The sequence below is a fragment of the Schistocerca cancellata genome, chromosome 9 (assembly GCF_023864275.1).
Source record: "Schistocerca cancellata isolate TAMUIC-IGC-003103 chromosome 9, iqSchCanc2.1, whole genome shotgun sequence".
NCBI classification, from domain to species: domain Eukaryota; kingdom Metazoa; phylum Arthropoda; class Insecta; order Orthoptera; family Acrididae; genus Schistocerca; species Schistocerca cancellata.
The window spans coordinates 171,400,405-171,413,910 of NC_064634.1; the positions used below are offsets into that span (position 1 = coordinate 171,400,405).

General features: G+C 45.8%; 1 pseudogene; it reads left to right on the forward strand.

The window, feature by feature from the left end:
* The first annotated feature begins 6,835 nt into the window (after positions 1 to 6,835).
* On the forward strand, positions 6,836 to 6,953 carry LOC126102314 (5S ribosomal RNA; annotated as a pseudogene).
* The last annotated feature ends 6,553 nt before the right edge of the window (positions 6,954 to 13,506 follow it).

A 13,506-nucleotide genomic window follows, 5' to 3' on the forward strand; every position in this document is an offset into this window, starting at 1 on the left:
ATGGTGAACACAATGGATGGACCTACTGTCTCAAATTGTTTAAATAAAGACTACCTGCAAAATAAAGACGTCTGTCCTATCCAGCAGCCCAGAACAGACTGAGTCTTTTCCTCGCCAATTCCAAGGAAGAGATGTCTGTTGGATGACTTAGGTTAGTGGAGGTAGCCCAGTTGCCCTTTTTTCGCCCAAATTTGAACTTCCCACTATTTTCTGGGGGGAGGAGGAGAGGAGCGAGCGGAAGGGGTTAGGTTAGTGGAGGCAGCCCTATTTACCTATTTCCCCAATAAAATTTGAAATTCCCGCCATGACGTCATTCCGATGTTGCCATATCTATCTCCGCCATCTTGGATCAGCCATCTTGAATAATTCTGTCAACAATGCAGAGTGGTGTTACACACCCTTGCCTTCCTCCTCAGGTATTCATGCGCTGTGGGCTACGCTACTCTTTCACCCCCACCCCATTCCTACGATGGGTAGGTAGTTCTTACTCCCACAGCGATTGTTTGCGGACGGTAAGTGAGATGTGTACCAAGTTTGGTTAAAATCAATCCAGCGGTTTTTGAGATGTGGAACACACATTTTTACAATAGGTATGGATTATTTTTGCATCTAGTATTTTGGTTGTGAATTGCACAGCTCATACTAAGTTCATTCTTGTTATTAACCACACATACTATTAGAGAAAATGTGCGTTGGTTTGTAGATGTAAGAATCTCTAGACAGTTGGTGAGGCTTCTGCAAAGTGTTCAGTTGTCATCTTAAAATGTATGGATCTGTAGAATAAATACCTATTCTGACCTTCGCTGTTGCAACCCCCTTTCATTAAATGTGTGAGTGTGTATGTGAGGGTGGTCGGGGACTTGTTATTGTTATTGTTGCTGTTTGTTTGTCTTAAAAGACCTAAACTGTCAACGCCGTAACGTGCATTAAGGTCAGCTCCTTGGCAGAGCCTAGAGGTTGAATCCTCGCATAACTTCCCGCAGAGACACTGCTGCGACACTGAAGGCACTCTTCGCCTGTAGCGCGTTAGTTAGATCTCGGTAGCTATTACTCGAGCCGTGTAGTTTACTCGGCGTAATTAACGATAAGCCGCGCGCGAGTTCATTCTTTTGTCACCGACACGACCATTATCTCCGCGCCCGCTAAGAGCATTTGCCGCGTGTTGCTCTTGCTGCAGCCAGCGCGGAACAAAGCACTCCGATGCGAGATAAGTCGCTTTAACGCCGCCGGCGCCTCCCAGAGAACAATGCCGTGACGAGCCGACTTGGAAGAATTACTGTCGTCGTGCACTACAGCAGACAAATACACCCGTCTTGCAGCTGTCTTTCTCGCTCACTGTAGACATAAGTATGCTCGTGTTTTTATATGCTGTCTTGCTATGCTGTCAGATGAGATTTGATAGTGAAATTTGGAAAAGCATAATTCGGTTGGAATGGACACAAAAAATTGTATGGTGCTGGTATCTTCCTGTCTGCTCAGAGTCTTACGAACCCACCACTTTCTAATCCTTCGCCTAAGGCCGTTAATGATGTTATCATCACATCAAAAAATTGAAAATGTGCTGAGCTGGTTGTCTTACACACATACGAGTAGATACGATACTATTGTTCCGAATTACGATGCAATGTTCCAATGGTAAGGTGACTGCCCGCGAAATCCGGCACAAATTTCCATTGTCGTTATTCCGTTATGCAGCTGATGGTTGTTCATATTCGCAACTGCGAATACATTTCATATATACGAAGATGATCTGACAGATCTGTCACTTCCCACATACCCCTCTGCGACACTGCAAACGCAATGCCCTGATTCACGGCGCTGAACGTTCCATTCTCTCTCCCTCGCTGGCTGGCAGTCAACAAAATGTCGCTCTTTCCGTTACGCTGTCAGAGGTCGGCCCTAGGGGTGCTAGGATCAATGCCCATGCATAGCAAGTATCCTCTCATGTGCCTCCATAACACACTAGAAACCCTCGCAGCAGTCGCAGGGCGTACAAATGTGCCTCTTTGCACAGTATAAAGAATCTCCATTACTACTGTATAGTATGTTGTTTCATTGAAGTGTCAAGTAATTCCCACGATGTAGCCGGCCGGTGTGGCCTAGCGGTTCTAGGCGCTTCAGTGTGGAACCGCACGACCGCTACGTTCGCAGGCTCGAATCCTGCCTCGGGCATGGTCGTGTAGCCGGCCTGAGTGGCCGAGCGGTTCTAGGCGCTACAGTCTGGAGCCGCGCGACCGTTACGTTCGCAGGTTCGAATCCTGCATCGGGCATGGATGTGTGTGTTGTCTTTAGGTTAGTTAGATTTAAGTAGTTCTAAGTTCTAGGTGACTGATGACCTCAGCAGTTAAGTCCCATAGTGCTCAGAGCCATTTGAACCCATGGTTGTGTGTGATATCCTTAGGTTAGTTAGGTTTAAGTAGTTCTAAGTTCTAGGGGACTGATGACATCAGATGTTAAGTCCCATAGTGCTCAGAGCCATTTTTTTTTAACCTACGATGTAACAACATAAGTTAGCATTATCAGCAGAAGACAATAAACGTTTTGTACCCCAAGATAAAGTTAATGCCCTAGCATGGGGGTCACTATAATGTTTGGCTAACTTTGATGCCGGTTTTAGCCAAAATAAGATGAGTTTTTGACAAAGTTTGTCACAGGAATAGTATGATTTTCTTTGGTACAGAGATCAAAGTATTCTCTTCGTAATGTCCACTTTACACTGTAAGTTAGATCAGCAGTAGCAGCGATGACTGTTTCGCAATGTTACAGAGTCAGCACGTATATATTTTGATAAATTTAATGTGTGGTACACAGTTCTAATTAAGCTCGTCATGTAACCAGTAAGTTATATCTGTAAAGCCAATAAGAGCGTCATGTGTATTATGAGAATTAGTACAGACAATGTAGATGTTTAAGAATTTTAGGGTTCATTGTGTCTTGCAAAATGTGGGTTAGATATCGAAATTTAACTGTCGACAAGTGCCTGCTAAACCTGTAAATTTTATCAGTAGTGTCAATATCCAAGATATGTGTATTTCTTAGTGTTACAGATCGGTTAAGTTATAACAGTAGTCCTACGTGTGTTTTGTACTCAAAATATTGTGTGTTTTAAGAAATAATAAAATTTTATATTAATGCAAAATTCGAATTTTCGTTTGCGATCAGAGACCCGAAATTGGACTTGCTTATTACGGTAAGCAACTTGTCTATGTTTCAATAATCTGTAATTAATTGATAAATAATTTAATTTTGGCACAATATCAATTTCAGTTCGCAATCGGAGATACTAGCTGCAAAGAGACAAGGAATCTTCACCTCTGTGCGTAGGACCTTTTTCTACATTGTCTTTGGCCATGTATACATTTGTATTCCGACTGTTATGAAAGCCTCCTCACACATTATGATAATATGTAGTTTAACTGTTACAGCACATTAAAGATCGCACTAAAACGCCTTCTTGCCCCCTAAAATGGTGCTAGATCAGTTCATTTGCCTTTGTATATGTTGTGTCTTTTTAAATTCCGCATTTTGGAGCATTGCTATTGTATTCTGGTATTATTTAGTAGATGATTGGTAAATATCGCAGTCGTCGTCGAAAGTTTGTTTTTGCACATAACCTTGAGTAGGCCTAAATTAAATGTAGTAAAAACCAGGATTAGCATGTCAGTATCATCGATGATATTTTTCTATTGTAGAACCTGATGCATTACCTTCTTCTTCCATACAATGGTGCTTGTTGAGTTGATGCAGTACAGAAAAAAATCACAAAATGTCAGGTGCTCAAAGATCAATCTTTGTATCATGATTAACACACCTCCATAGAGCGTACAAACGAAATTCCAACACCCCACGTGTATTTTGACAGAAATGTTAGATGTGATGATTCCAGTGTAACATTTTACATAAACATAGTGTACGTGTGCTGCTGGCGTGTTTTTTTGACAATATGTAGAAGTAACATTGACATAAACATTGTGTTGATGCCGAATTTCTGCGGACACTTTAGATATGAAGTTAACATTGTGACACTTGACAAACATCATATTGTAAGTAGGCTGTTCAGGTTTTTATATTGGTAACGCCACGTAACGCTCTGTATGAAAATCACTGACTGTGCTGTGTGCAGTCTGTGACTGGTTTGCATTGTTGTCGGAATTCGCTATTGTAGTGTTGGGCTGTTGGCTGTTAACAGCGCGTAGCGTTGCGCAGTTGGAGGTGAGCCGCCAGCAGTGGTGGATGTGGGGAAGTGAGATGGCGGATTTTTGAGAGCGGGTGATCTGGACGTGTGTCCATCAGAAACAGTACATTTGTAAGACTGGATGTGATGAACTGATATATATATTATGACTTTTGAACACTATTAAGGTAAATACATTGTTTGTTCTCTATCAAAATCTTTCTTTTGCTAACTGTGCCTATCAGTAGTTAGTGCCTTCAGTAGTTTGAATCTTTTATTTAGCTGGCAGTAGTGGCGCTCGCTGTATTGCAGTAGTTCGAGTAACGAAGATTTTTGTGAGGTAAGTGATTTATGAAACGTATAGGTTAATGCTAGTAAGGGCCATTCTTTTGTAGGGATTTTTGAAAGTCAGATTGCGTTGCGCTAAAAATATTGTGTGTCAGTTTAAGCACAGTCATTTATAATTGTTGAAAGGGGACGTTTCAATATGTTTTATAGAACAGTTTAGATGTGGAAACATTTTAGGGCCCGATGTGCCTTATACCAAGTGTGACACAGAGACTTAACTATGGACTTTTACAAAAGCAGTGTAACCTATAAGTTAGATCGCTAGTGCCAAGTTACCCACAAATTGTTATATCTGTACCTATTTTTGGTAAATGATAGAATACTTTTGAACATGGCACCAATTTACGGAAGTCCTGGTGAAACTGACGTGATTTTGATGTGGAACTGCAGTAGTACTGTCAATATCTTTACATGTTTTGTAACATAATGCAAATTTCAGATCGTTCAGACTCCTGAACATTGCTTCATAATGGCTACCAGTACAAATAAGCTAGTTCCACCATCTAGAACATTTTTTTATTTTTAAAATTCTTTTATAAATTCGTGTCCATGTCATCTCAAATTTTTTAATTTACCGCCACCACCATCTTGGATTTTTAAATTTCCTGCCACCGCAGTCTCGCATTTTTTAATTTCCCACCAGTGCCACCTTCTATATTTTGCTGACTGCAGTGCCAAATGCTTGAACTATGCACTGGAAAGATCGTAGCTGTACTACTTCTAATATGTCTCTATGGTCCGAGATGGATAGGTCGAGTACAGCCTGTACTTTGGCGTCCAAGACCACCTGGCCTCAATCCTCTGGATTTTTTTTTGCCTCAGGTCATCTCAAAAGTGAAATGTACGGAACTCCCATTTATATAGGTCAAGGACGACAGCAGCGAATTGTACTGTCTTATCAAAATCTACCAAATGATTCGGGAGTGTTTGAATGAATCAATGACTCACTGAAAGAGACAAGTTTAGCACTACATCCAAATGCCAGGACGACATGTGGTACACCTCCTTTAACAGCTACGAGTGTAAAATGAATTGTAATATTTATCACGCTGAAGCAGTATTGTATTTCTTGATAGTTGAAGCCCAGTTATATGTGGTCTTAAACAAAAAGATTATATTTAAAATTCATCTATGCTAACTAAAGTAGGACAATGTATTCTAAGAAAAAACAAAAACGACGCAACGAAGGAATCGTCTGAATGGGACGAAAATCGGAAGATGTGGTGTACATATACAAACAAAGAAGTACCATTTCAGAGAAACTGAATGATTTATTCAAGAGAAAATGCTTCACAAATTGAGTAAGCCAGTAATGCCTGGTCGTTATGCAAGCATTTATTCGCCTTGGTATTGAGTGATAGAGTTGTTGGATATCCCCCTGAAGACATCGTGCCAAAATCTGGTGCGGCAGATCATCAGAATTCCTGGCTGTTTGGGGGACGGTGCCCACAATGCTCCTAACGTTCTCAACTGGAGGGAGATCCGGCGACCTTGCGGGTCAAGGTACGATTTGGCAACCACGAAGACAAAGGGCAGAAACTCGCGCCGATTGCAGGCGGCATTGTCTTGCTGAAATGTAAGCTCAGAATGGCTTGCCATGAAAGGCAGCAGAACGGGGCATAGAATATAGTCGACGTACAGCTGTGCTGTAGCGGTACCGCGGATGACAACCAAATGGGTCCGCTGTGGAAAGAGATGGCACCCCAGATCATCACTCCTGGCTATCGGGTTGTACAGCGGCTGGCAGTCGGGTTGGTGTCCCACCGCTTTCCGAGGCGTTTCCGGAAACGTCTTCAGTCTGGAATCTCATCGACTGGAGTAGAATTATCTTCAGTGAAGAATCTCGCTTGGAACTGAGCCCCACTGCCCAGCGAAGATGCGTCTGGAGACGCCCCAGGCAGTGGTAAAATACAAACCCGATTGTCGGGTGCCATATCGCGTGACGACTTCGAGTGGTGGTGTAGCGCGCAATTTCTTTTCATAGCAGAACCCTTTTGGTTGTCATCCACGGCACTTCTACAGCACAGTGGTACATCGACGATATTGTATGCCCCTTCGTGGCAAACCACGCCTTGGCCAGTATGGTCGCCGGATCTGGCCAGTATGGTCGCCGGATCTCTCCCAAACTGGAGCTTTGTGGGCAGTGCCCCTCCCCCCCCCCCCCCCTCCCTCCGCCCAACCAGCCAGGTATTTTGACGCTCTAACGCGCCAATTGGACAGAATTTGTCACGCTGTCCCTCAGGAGGACATCCACGTAAGTGGGCTAACGCGTTATTGACTTGTTCAGTTTGTGACGCTCTTTACCTTCGATGTGGCAACGGCCTTGCCGCAGTGGTTGCACCGGTTCCCGTGAGATCACCGAAGTTAAGCGCTGTCGGGCGTGGACGGCGCTTGGATGGGTGACCATCCGGGCCGCCATGCGCTGTTGCCATTTTTTGGGGTGCACTCAGTCTCGTTATGCTAATTGAGGAGCTACTCGACCAAATAGTAGCGGCTTCGGTCAAGAATACCATCATAACGACCGGGAGAGCGGTGTGCTGACCCCACGCCCCTCCTATCCGCATCCTCCTCTGAGGATGAAACGGCGGTCGGATGGTCCCGATGGGCTACTTGTGGCCTGTAGACGAAGTGGTTTACCTTCAATAAATCGTCAATTTTTCCGCAAATTGTAATCATTTGCTTGTCCGTACATGTACATCACATCTACCGATTTCCATACCATTTGGATAATTATTTCGTAGTGCGAGGCGAGGTGTTTTTTTTCCAGTTGCGGTTCATAATCACACATTCACAGTACCTCGAAAACGCCTCATTTGCGGGCACATGTTTACTGGAAAGTTTTTGCTTGTAATATTGTATATTGTCAGAAATATCATTTTTCCAATTAATTATAATGCACCATGCATAAATTACCTACTGAATAGTATTGGAAGCTAAGTGAGGCTGTTTGCGAACTACACTGCTGCCTATATGGATGCTGCAACACTAGTAAATTGAAAGACCTGCATTGAATCGATGCTCAGTGCAGATAACGACAAGTGACCATTAACGGAAACAAATGCATCGTACTTTACGAAAATAAGCGGGAATACTTTTTATTGTTTGGTATAACCATCGCCGAGGTATCACTTCTACGTACAACGAAAAAATGTCTTGGGATACGTGTCATGAGCGATTTAAATAGGAATGGCTGCATAAGAGTACATAAGTGCACCAAAGACGGGTGTCACACTGACATCCACTGAAACAATTCTAAGTAGATACACTGGTGTACAAAGCGTAAGGACGAAAGCAACTTCCGCATGATTTGTCACTGTCAAGTCACATAGCTGGATGGAACTTGGACATACATACACTCCTGGAAATTGAAATAAGAACAACGTGAATTCATTGTCCCAGGAAGGGGAAACTTTATTGACACATTCCTGGGGTCAGATACATCACATGATCACACTGACAGAACCACAGGCACATAGACACAGGCAACAGAGCATGCACAATGTCGGCACTAGTACAGTGTATATCCACCTTTCGCAGCAATGCAGGCTGCTATTCTCCCATGGAGACGATCGTAGAGATGCTGGATGTAGTCCTGTGGAACGGCTTGCCATGCCATTTCCACCTGGCGCCTCAGTTGGACCAGTGTTCGTGCTGGACGTGCAGACCGCGTGAGACGACGCTTCATCCAGTCCCAAATATGCTCAATGGGGGACAGATCCGGAGATCTTGCTGGCCAGGGTAGTTGACTTACACCTTCTAGAGCACGTTGGGTGGCACGGGATACATGCGGACGTGCATTGTCCTGTTGGAACAGCAAGTTCCCTAGCCGGTCTAGGAATGGTAGAACGATGGGTTCGATGACTTCCGGAAGGCGTTCGATACAGTTCCGCACTGTCGCCTGATAAACAAAGTAAGAGCCTACGGAATATCAGACCAGCTGTGTGGCTGGATTGAAGAGTTTTTAGCAAACAGAACACAGCATGTTGTTATCAACGGAGAGACGTCTGCAGACGTTAGAGTAACCTCTGGTGTGCCACAGGGGAGTGTTATGGGACCATTGCTTTTCACAATATATATAAATGACCTAGTAGATAGTGTCGGAAGTTCCATGCGGCTTTTCGCGGATGATGCTGTAGTATACAGAGATGTTGCAGCATTAGAAAATTGTAGCGAAATGCAGGAAGATCTGCAGCGGATAGGCACTTGGTGCAGGGAGTGGCAACTGACCCTTAACATAGACAAATGTAATGTATTGCGAATACATAGAAAGAAGGATCCTTTATTGTATGATTATATGATAGCGGAACAAACACTGGTAGCAGTTACTTCTGTAAAATATCTGGGAGTATGCGTGCGAAACGATTTGAAGTGGAATGATCATATAAAATTAATTGTTGGTAAGGCGGGTACCAGGTTGAGATTCATTGGGAGAGTCCTTAGAAAATGTAGTCCATCAACAAAGGAGGTGGCTTACAAAGCACTCGTTCGACCTATACTTGAGTATTGCTCATCAGTGTGGGATCCGTACCAGATCGGGTTGACGGAGGAGATAGAGAAGATTCAAAGAAGAGCGGCGCGTTTCCTCACAGGGTTATTTGGTAACCGTGATAGCGTTACGGAGATGTTTAACAAACTCAAGTGGCGGACTCTGCAAGAGAGGCGCTCTGCATCGCGGTGTAGCTTGCTCGCCAGGTTTCGAGAGGGTGCGTTTCTGGATGAGGTATCGAATATATTGCTTCCCCCTACTTATACCTCCCGAGGAGATCACGAATGTAAAATTAGAGAGATTAGAGCGCGCACAGAGGCTTTCAGACAGTCGTTCTTCCCGCGAACCATACGCGACTGGAACAGGAAAGGGAGGTAATGACAGTGGCACGTAAAGTGCCCTCCGCCACACACCGTTGGGTGGCTTGCGGAGTATAAATGTAGATGTAGATGTAGATGTAGATGACGGTTTGGATGTACCGTGCACTATTCAGTGTCCCCTCGACGATCACCAGTGGTGTACGGCCAGTGTAGGAGATCGCTCCCCACACCATGATGCCGGGTGTTGGCCCTGTGCGCCTCGGTCGTATGCAGTCCTGATTGTGGCGCTCACCTGCACGGCGCCAAACACGCATACGACCATCATTGGCACCAAGGCAGAAGCGACTCTCATCGCTGAAGACGACACGTCTCCATTCGTCCCTCCATTCACGCCTGTCGCGACACCACTGGAGGCGGGCTGCACGATGTTGGGGCGTGAGCGGAAGACGGCCTAACGGTGTGCGTGACCGTAGCCCAGCTTCATGGAGACGGTTGCGAATGGTCCTCGCCGATACCCCAGGAGCAACAGTGTCCCTAATTTGCTGGGAAGTGGCGGTGCGGTCCCCTACGGCACTGTGTAGGATCCTACAGTCTTGGCGTGCATCCGTGCGTCGCTGCGGTCCGGTCCGGTCCCAGGTCGACGGGCACGTGCACCTTCCGCCGACCACTGGCGACAACATCGATGTACTGTGGAGACCTCACGCCCCACGTGTTAAGCAATTCGGCGGTACGTCCACCCGGCCTCCCGCATGCCCACTATACGCCCTCGCTCAAAGTCCGTCAACTGCACATACGGTTCACGTCCACGCTGTCGCGGCATGCTACCAGTGTTAAAGACTGCGATGGAGCTCCGTATTCCACGGCAAACTGGCTGACACTGACGGCGGCGGTGCACAAATGCTGCGCAGCTAGCGCCATTCGACGGCCAACACCGCGGTTCCTGGTGTGTCCGCTGTGCCGTGCGTGTTATCATTGCTTGTACAGCCCTCTCGCAGTGTCCGGAGCAAGTATGGTGGGTCTGACACACCGGTGTCAATGTGTTCTTTTTTCCATTTCCAGGAGTGTAGAAAGAACTGCTACAGTATAGTACAAAGGGTAACTAAAAGAAACATGCAATGAGACCAACAGAAATGGCACTCTTATCCAAAGACAATAATTACACTGAAGTAAGCGCAATTCGCGATGTTCCACTGCACATTACAAAAGGCGGCACGTGGTTCTTGATAGGATGTGTGATCACCACGAATGGCAATGCTTGCTCTGAAAACGTGTTCCCATGTTGGCCACAACGTTGGTAAGGAGTTCCTGTGGTAAAGCGTACCGTTATTCTCCCAAGCCGACCGGGTGGCCGAGCGGTTCTAGGCGCTTCAATCCGGAAACGCTCCGCTGCTACGGTCTCAGGTTCGAATCCTACCTCGGACATGGATGTGTGTGATGTCCTTAGGTTAGTTAGGTTTAAGTAGTTCTAAGTTCTAGGGGACTGATGGACTCAGATGTTAAGTTCCATAGCGCTCAGAGCCATTTTTTGTTCTCCCAGCGAGGCTGACAACTGCCGCAGTACGTCTCCCCAGCGCATCCCGCATGTGCCCCATGGGGTTTAAGTAGGGGAACGGGCATACCAGTCCGTTCTCCGAGTATCCTCTCATTGCAAGAGTTCCTCCACATGCGCTGTTTGGCGAGGTCATCCGCAAAAATGAAGCTAGAGCCGATTTCACTCAAAGACGCACATCTGGAAGGAATACAGTGTCACGATAATGTTGAGCAGTGAGTGTACCAGTGTACCGTGTTCAAAGATTTGGAGGTCAGTACAGCCATGCAACGTTATGGCTCTCCACCCTTAACACTTGAACCTCCAAACCAGACACGTTCGGCAAAATTCCTGGATGCTCTGCGTGTTTTTACCTCTCGCCAAGTCCAGAATCACTGCTCAGACTGAATCTGTACTCTTCAGAAAAGAGCATGGACTGCACTCGTCCGTGGTCGATTCCCTATGCTGTTGGCATCACCACAAACGATGCCTCCGATTTGCGCATGTCAATGGAACACAACGCCACATCTACATCTACATACATACTCCGGTATCCACCATACGGTGCGTGGCGGAGGGTACCTCGTACCACAAGTAGCATCTTCTCTCCTTGTTCACTCCCAAACAGAACCAGGGAAAAATGACTGCCTATATGCCTCTGTACGAGACCTAATCTCTCTTATCTTATCTTTGTGGTCTTTCCGCGAAATGTAAGTTGGCGGCAGTAAAATTGTACTGCAGTCAGCCTCAAATGCTAGTTCTCTAAATTTCCTCAGTAGCGATTCACGAAAAGAACGCCTCCTTACCTCTACAGACCCCCACCCGAGTTCCTGAAGCATTTCCGTAACACTCGCGTGATGATCAAACCTACCAGTAACAAATCTAGCAGCCCGCCTCTGAATTGCTTCTATGTCCTCCCTCAATCCGACCTGATAGGGATCCCAAACGCTCGAGCAGTACTCAAGAATAGGAAGTATTAGTGTTTTATAAGCGGTCTCCTTTACAGATGAACCACATCTTCCCAAAATTCTACCAATGAACCGAAGATAAACACCCGCCTTCCCCACAACTGCCATTACATGCTTGCCCCACTTCATATCGCTCTACAATGTTACGCCAAAATATTTAATCGATGTGACTGTGTCAAGCGCTACACTACTAATGGAGTATTCAAACATTACAGGATTCTTTTTCCTATTCATCTGCATTAATTTACATTTATCTATATTTAGAGTTAGCTGACATTCTTTACACCAATCACAAATCCTGTCCAAGTCATCTTGTATCCTCCTACAGTCACTCAACGACGACACCCTCCCGTACACCACAGCATCATCAGCAAACAGACGCACATTGCTATCCACCCTATCCAAAACATCATTTATGTAGATAGAAAACAACAGCGGACCTACCACACTTCCCTGGGGCACTCCAGATGATACACTCACCATTGAGGACAACGTATTGGTCGTCAGTCAGAGAGACCAACCCCACGTAGTCGCCGTGCGATTGTGTCATAAGGTTACGTGCCTTGCAGGCCTGTTAAATGTTTTTCCGAAATTGCACCTCTGACGTGGTCCCTTCTTGCCTGCTGCACACTGCAGCGGCCATCTGTTGCTGTAGCTGACAGTGCTCGACCACTTTATCTCCTTCGAGTAGCAGTGCCTGTGGTTCGGAACGCTCCCCATGCGTGGGAAACAATGCTGTGAGCAACACCAAGCTCGTGGGTTACGCGTCACACTTCATCCTTCTTCCAGTTTCCCGAAGATTCTTCGCCGTGTGAAGTCTTCCTAATGTTGTCTCGGGCCATGTTGTAACAAAGAACACCGCCACAGTTGACCGTAACTGCTCGCTGATTGATACACACTATCTCTCTCCGTTCCTTAAACTGCTCCGCGCCGCGCGGAGTGGCCGCGCGGTTTGAGGCGTCATGCCATGGATTTCGCGGCCCTTCTTCCCGCAGGTTCGAGTCCTCCTCCGGGCATGGGTGTGTGCGTTGTTCTTAGCATAAGTTAGTTTAAGTAGTGTATACGTCTGGGGACCGATGAGCTCAGCAGTTTGGTCCTTTGGGAATTCACACACATTTGAACATTTTTAGAACTGCTTCGTGTTGCGAGACCAGCCCCATATAGCGTTATAGTTATCTGATCTCGTGTCATGTCATGTTCAGTTTTCTGCGAACGACTGGAAGATCTCTGGCAATATACTCCTCAGTTTCATTGTTTTTCACAGAGCGAGTAATTCTTCTGCGGCGGAGGTAGGGTACAAAACTCTAGTATGACCGATTCTTGAGTACGTTTGTCAATCCAGAACTGCTGTTATGTAAGATTTACGAGGGAGATTCGAAGATCGGTAGCGCGTTTCGTAAGGGTGACAACATGTCACATGCTCATCAAACTTGAGTGGCAGGCGTTAAAGAGAGGCATTATTCAACCCGAAACGGCTTACTGTTAAAGTCACGAAGCACAAGTAAAAACCGGTTTACTACTACAACCCCACGAGTACAGGTTTCATGTAGGGTCAATCAATTTACTACTCCTTCCCACATACATCTCGTCGTAAAACTGGCGACAGTGTTTCGCCGTGTGCACCGCTCGCAAATGGATCAGGAAAGGAGAAAATACGAATTAGATTTGTATATAAATAAAAT